We start from the raw sequence: 7,971 nt of genomic DNA on the forward strand, positions 1-7,971 counted from the left end.
GGTTAGAAGTCTTTTTTACACTATATGTAAGAGAATTTTTAAACTATAAACGACAGTCACGTACAATTTCGATTACAATACTTTGAACTGTGAATTGCCAATTGAAGATGTATTAAAATGGATGAGTAATTGTCAGTATGCAATACTAAGTGATATATCAAGCATTGTTAAATTGCCTCATCTCTTATAATATGTCATCCTGTATTATATTGTCACAATGACCTATAAAAGTTGATCGTCTTCTCATTATTGTATACATTTTTAATTGTTCAGCTTTTGATAACTGTATAAAACAATGTATATGAATAGACCTAATACTTTGAGGTTTCATGATTTAATGAATTCAAACATGTTCAGAACTGAACAGAACAATGGCAATGTTTAATTCGACTATGGTGCCGTTTGAACAATATGAGTTCTAATCGGTTAAACAGAAAAGTTTTCATATGGGCAGACATCATGAGTAGAAAACACAAGTGTATAAAAAATAGGAATTTTTATGCACGGAAAACATTTTCTGAGTGCAAGGCAGAACATTTGTGTAACATTACAGAATATGTTCATAGTACTTCAGTTATTAATACTATTATGCCTAAAATGTTTAGTAAATGTGTTGAACAGTGGCAATGCAATTTACAGTCAGAGAAAGCTTTATCTGGTAAATGTGGTAAAAAACTTCGAACATTTAATTTGTTTAAGAACAGTTTTGAAACTGAAACTTATTGTACAATTCCAATATCATTTTCATAAAGGAGTTCTTTTGCCAAATTCCGATGTGGTGTAGCACCATTAAGAATCGAAACGGGGAGATTTGAAAAATTACTTTTAGAGGAGCGAGTGTGTGATAGAAGAGGGACGGAAGATACCAGAGGGACGATCAAACTCATAGATCGAAAACAAACTGACAACGCCATGGCCAAAAATAAAAAGACAAACAGACACATAATAGTACAGATGAAACAACATAGAAAACCAAAGACTAAGCAACACGAACCCCACCAAAAACTGGGGGTGATCTCAGAAGCTCCGGAAGGGTAAGCAGATCCTGCTCCACATGTGGCACCCGTCTTGCTGCTTATGTTATTACAAATCCGGTAAATATTCTAATTCGGTAAGTCACATTCGTGAAAAGGGAGGGTATTGTAGTTACGACATAAGGAACATATCCGATATCATCTGTGAAACGGTTATTCCATAACGGTCAACCAACTCGTGATGGCGTCCGTAAAATTTACGAAGGGATGACTTCAACTTCACCATTTGGAACTCTTGGTTTAATAGCTTCCTTGTGAGCAGTAATCCTCTATCAAGGAAATCATGATAGGAAACACAAGCCCGGGAATTTCGTATCAATTAGGAAATATATACACCGTATGCAGGCGCTGCTGGAATGTTGCTACATAGAAATGGAAAGTTCACAATTGGGAAGCTGAAATCATCTCTTTTGTCGTAAAGTTTTGTTTTCAACCGACCCTCATTGTCAATTTCTAGTAGTATCCTTTATCTCTAGTTCGATGGGATAGATTCGTTCAACATAGTCACCAAATTTTTTATTATTTAGTGAGAGAACATCATCTATATAGCGGAACGTAGAGTTAAAGGATATTGCTAACTTCTTATCTTTCTTCCTAAGAAGTTCCTGTATGAAGTCAGCCTCATAATAATAAAGAAACAAGTCGGCAAGAAGAGGGGCACAATTGATAGTTGTAAGGATATTTTAGAAGATGAAGCCATTGTTATTTTATCGTGTCCTTTGTATGACGATTTAAGAAAAAAATTATTTGATTTAGCAACACATTTTAATAGTGATTTTATGCCTTTTGGTGATAAACAGAAATTAGTGTTTTTATTTACAGATATTAATATGATTCGTAGTTGTGCCAAAGCCTGAAATATTATTTTGAATAGACGTAGAAATGTTTTATACTGTAAATAATGTTCTTATTAATATGTTTTATTATAGACGAATTCTCTATAATTTTCAATGTTATAGTCTCTTATAATTCTGTACAGAATGGCTCTCTTTTTATATCTATATATTTTTACACTAAAAGAGGGACGAAAGATACCAGAGGGACAGACAGAAACTCATAGATCGAAAACAAACTGACAACGTAATGTGATGTTGTATTATATATTATTGAGAGATGAGACTTAAATAAAATATTGCATTGAACTGAATGAGATGTGTAAACCAATTAAAGAGATCAATAACAAATTGAACTTTTCTGGGTGAACAATTGTAAATGCCACTATCTACTTTCGTACTTTATATAGATAATTGTGATGAAATATGTATGATTATCTCTATACCTTTGGTTTGTGAGAAATAAACATCTATATGTTACAGTGAATTTGTATAATCCGGGATTATGTAGAATCCCTTATTTTTCAGGGATCCTGCATAATCACTAAAATTATTAGTGATTATATACAATCCCTGAAAATGGACCAGTGATTTTACATAATCACTGAAAATCTAAAGAATTATTTTACAAATTCCCTGAAATGATTTCAGGGAATATCAATAATACAAAGATTCTTCTTTTGATAAAAATAAATCAAATACAGACAAATAAATCATATGTATTACCCCTTTATGGTGTAAATAGACAGTTTTCATTCCCTGTCCATTTTTATCAAATCTTTTTAAAGTGAACAATTTTTCTGGTGATATTCTATTTAACATTTAACTGTGTTGAACCCCATTAACAATGATTATCAAATGATTATATACCGGTAAGTCAAATTTCGTTTTTAAAGCTTCTTAATTTATGATACCTTGAAGGGTGCAATTGATAGTAAAGGTAACTGATTATTAATTACCCGGACGTATGGTCGGACCATATGAGTATATACGCATATATGGTCATGACCATACGCGTATGGTCCAAATACTCATATGGTCCGGAACATATATATATAACTCACCATCTGTTCTTTTCGTCAATTTTATTGTAGAATTGATTATTTGTAGAAATATGACATATTTGACGACCTTTGGTATTGTTTTATATTTGTGTCTGAGCGCTTTTTATTAAGTCCTAAACTAGCATATATATAAGATGCCCTTAGATTTTTTACATCGCGATGACCTTGAGGTCATTTCGATGTATTGCTATCGCCTAAATTTCCATTAATGCATAAATTATGCAAATTAGTTTTGGGATTTTAACCGATCTATAAACATGATAAATACGCGAACATAAACTAGTGCAAAATAACATTCCTTATCGTTTGATATAAAAACATCTCTTCAATGAATACTGATACAAATATTTTTGTTAATTAATAATATGAAAATGTTTTGTAGTATATATATATATATATATATATATAAGTAAAAAATCATTGATTATATCAATGCACACGTACCGATAGTCTGGGAACGTGACACAATATTCTCAATAAGCGGACTTCCGGTTCGAATAAATATAATTTGCGGGAAAATATGAAAATATGAATGGTTACTCGTATCCAAACTTTTAGAAAAATCGAATTTTTACAGAAAAGTGTCCGCCATGCACTTGCATTGCACTATCATAAGTAGAATAGTAGAATAGAATGATATACAAATGGATGGAAATCATATATATATGTAACTGTTATTCTAATATAATATATACCAACAAATCAGTGTATACAAATCAGTGTATACTGATTTGTATCACTACAACATAAAAGTTATTACGGTGAAGTGTAATTTCCTGTCATTTATTCGTCATCCACACACAAACTTGTCTCAGAAAAAAAATAATTCTCTGTACATTAATTTCAGTTTCAGGTAAAGAGATATGTGATTTTTTTCCTGAGACAAGTGCTTTTGACCATCCACAAGGACTTGTGGTCATCCGATGTTCAGTACTTCAGTACTTTGATTATAAAATATCTTGAAGTTAAGGCCCTGCAATGAATTCCAAATTTACATTTCAAATTTTATGTTATTAAGAATGGTAAACATTTTGTTTATCACTATTTATACAATGGGTTACTTCAATTTGTTAAAAAAATTTATTATCACCATTGTCAAAGTGACCTCTATCATATTTAGGGCATTAACATATGCAACATTTTGACCCTATTTCGGACAGTTACCATATTTGGTAATTTCTAATGTTATGCTGACCAAGAAAGTGATGTTGGTATAACATCAATTAAATGATTGCTATATAATAAATAAAAATTCTACTTTTAGACGTCAAAGTTTGTGTTTTGAAACTTATAGGTGTCAGTCGATCCTGGCCTGCCTCAACATCGACAATAATGCCAAATACCAGCATAGGCATTGTTCACAGCTAGTTTCCTCCGAAATGTAAAACTCAAGACCAAGCTCTCATAGAAGTAGTTCTTCTGTTGAGAGTCTGTCAAGATTTACAAGGAACTATACACTCAGCAGACCAACCATCTACTAGTTTATAAAATCAAACGGATATCAACGTCATAATTTTCTTAATACAATAAATGGTGGAGGACCTGGTGGAGACAATGAAGAAGCTTACTTCCCAGACAACCATACCATAACATCTACGTGGTAAAATATTTAGCATAAAGGGCCAACCCGTGGTAAAATCAGTACAAATTCAAGCCCACATGAATTATTTCTTAAATATTTCTGTCAAATGATTATGAACTTTCTTCATAAAACTGTGCAATACGTAAAATAAAAATGCAGTACTTTATATGAAAACACAAACCCCACACAATCCTATGAGAATCATTAAGAAAAATCACGTTTTGTATCAATAATGGTCACATTCCAATATATCACGTTTTGTATCAATAATGGTCACAATATATCATGATATATCTGAATCTTAATCTTTAGTGTGTCAGATAGTTCAGTAAAAAGTATGTTATTACTAAGTACTTGAAAAAGATGATATCATTTTTGAAAATGTATAATTCTGTTGATTTTTTTTCAAAATTGATCGTGAAAAATCAGGCAACGCATTATTCTAATCGTGAAAGACAAGACGTGACCAGACTTAATGATCAGAAAACAACATTTCTTTTACCATTTGATATATTTGTAATTGGTTAAAGTGTGTATAACAAGAACGCAAATTAATGCTTTCATTTTAATGTTCTTTCCATTAATAAATAAACTGTTGTATGCAGGTCCCATTAATACTCCTGAAGTAGCGGTTACAGACACCACGTACGTACAGCTTCCTCAGCCTCATTTTTAGACATATACCCCGAATTTGACTACAGCGGTCATCTCAATACCAGAGTCTACGAAAAACGTGATGATTTCAATTTGGAAAGTATAGATTTTCATCACCTAAGCAGCAATTTACCTACTTCTTTACTACTTTATTAAACATTAAACAACTGTCAAGCAAGTGGGCGTTTGAGCTAGATAAAAAAAATCAGGTTTAATCTACCATTTTCTAAGAAAATGTCTTTGCCAAGTCGAGAATACGACAGTTGTTTTCCTGTGGTGTTTTAAAACAATGTTGTTTTTTTTCATTTTTTTTTTCAATTTTTACAATAATCAGCAAGGACCTTATTTTTATAGATATGACTGTGCATAACAATTAATGGAAATCTGAAGAGACAATCTTATATTTTCATACGACATAAAAGTTATGCAGGACGGACAGACGGACTTATATTGTTATAGGGCAACTAGTCGGTGTGGTATTACCATCATTTCCCTATTCACAAACAAAAGTGAAGCGGAATAAGTCATGTAGTTCCAATCTTTTGATTTATGAAAATTAGGAGATGTAGTATGATTGCTAATGAGACAACTATCCACCCAAGTTCAAATGAAGTGGATGTAAGCAATTAAAGCAACCGTACGGCCTTCAACAACAAAAACAAAAATACCGTATAGTCGGCTATAAAAGGTCCTGACATGAAAAATATGAAACAATTCAATCAAAAAAAGCTAACGGCCTAATTTTCAACAAAACAATTGACCAAAAACAAATACGACTGACGACAACCACTGAACTTGGGACAGACACAGAGATAATGTTGCGGGGTTGAGCATTTTTTTGTTAAACCAATCACAAATATAAATTTCCAGGCGTTTAAAGAATGGTTTGGTCGTTTTCGTGGATGAATATTTGCAATAACAAATAATCCGCAACAGATCTTTAACGGCCCTTTTCCTTTACCAACAAATGGTACCCGATCTTTCACGATCCGAAATATCAAATTTTTACAAATATTTTAATTTTTGCAAAGTGTCCGCGGACTATACTAAAACAAAATAACTTTAAGAACCAATGTAAACAGTAATATGGAACGATTTTTTTGAAAGGAAAGTACTTTGTGCATTCAAAATATGAAAAAAAAAATCATGTTTGTTTAATGTCGTTGCATGTGTCTTCTCGATAAGATTTTCTTCACGATCCAATCGCAATACTTGACTACCGTTATTTATTCTTTCACGATCACTTTTCTCGATGTACCGAATGACAGACATGAGATGGGTGATTGACATTAATATCATTTAAACGTGAACAACAAAAAAACGATGTAGTTATAAAGTTCGTGTATTTATGGGCGAGTTGCACGAAGTGACGAACCAGCTTGTTAAATGATGGTGTCGGGCGGACGGGCGGGGTATAGTGCCTATTTTGTTTGAACAACTTCTCTCAAAGTTTTCAACCATTTTCTTGAACTTCACACAAGATTGCACATATATGTTAATTGTATTTCCTGCTTTGAAGACAAACATATTATGAAGTGGTTGAATGTAAGATGACACTGTGGTGGTTATTACCCTGACCTAGTAGATATATGACCTCCACCCATTTGTGTAGTATTACATTTCCATACAAAATGCCAATGTGACGAAATGACGATACTTCCCATAATTAAGTAGATTAGATATTTACCCGTATCCCATTAGTGAAGTATTCATTTAGATCAGTAGGTAGATTAAAGTGTCCAGTGTCTCGGGTTCGAATCCAAGCTTGTGGTTTAGTAATTTTGGAAGAAAGAAGATTATGATAATGCTGTATTATCACAATAGGCACTTCAAAACGAAAGACCTCCTTGGAATAACGGAGTTTAGCTATTGTTGGATATTTGATAACGTCATTTTGATAAGTGTTCTCGTTTGAATTGTTAACATTTGCCATTTCGGAGACTTTTGTAGCTTATTATGCGGTGTGGGTTTTGCTCATTGTTGAAGGCCGTACGTATACGGTGACCTATAGTTGTAAGCTGCTACGTAAGTTAGTCTCTTATTATAGAGTTGTCTCATTGGCAATCATACCACATCCTCTTTTTTTATAGTTACAGTAGTTACTTTTGTCGTTCTTGTATCGTTTTTGCCTTATTCATATACGTCTTTCCTTTTGCGTTTGTCTAGTTTCGATCTGTTTCATTTTCTAGGGTTATTCCATTGTTCGTATACATCTTTTCTCGATGTTTTAAATTTGTCAGTTCTTGTATTGTCCTCTCGAGTTTATTCATATGTTTGTATACGTCTTTCATCGTTGCCTTTGGTTGTTTTCTTGTTGCAATGTCTCTCTCGAGTTTTTTCATTGTTTGTATAAGTCGTTCCTCGTTGCATTTGATTTGTTTTGTCAGTTGCAATATAACTCAGGGTTTGTATTGTTAGTATACGTATTTCCTTGTTGCTTTTATTTTGCTTTGTTATTGTATTGTTCTTAATTATAGCTGACAAGACGGAATGGTTCTTAATTGTTTTTCGTTTAATATTTTAAGCCTTAATCAGGCCGTTAGTTTCTTTTTTGAATTGTTTTAGACTTTGTTATTCCGATGCCCATTATAGCTTACTACACAGAATGGTTTTTTGTCATTGGTGAAGGCCGAATAGTGACCCATATAGTTCTTAACATCCTCATGTTTGGTCTTTTGGTGGATAGTTGTTTCTTTCGCAATCATATAAAATCACCTTTTCTAAATTGATTACTTAACTTGTTGATATTGATTTCACAGAATAAGTTTTATGATTCTAAATTATAAATGATTAAGACAAAGACA

The sequence above is a fragment of the Mytilus californianus genome, unplaced genomic scaffold (genome assembly GCF_021869535.1).
Source record: "Mytilus californianus isolate M0D057914Y unplaced genomic scaffold, xbMytCali1.0.p SCAF_6, whole genome shotgun sequence".
Classification (NCBI taxonomy): Eukaryota; Metazoa; Mollusca; class Bivalvia; order Mytilida; family Mytilidae; genus Mytilus; species Mytilus californianus.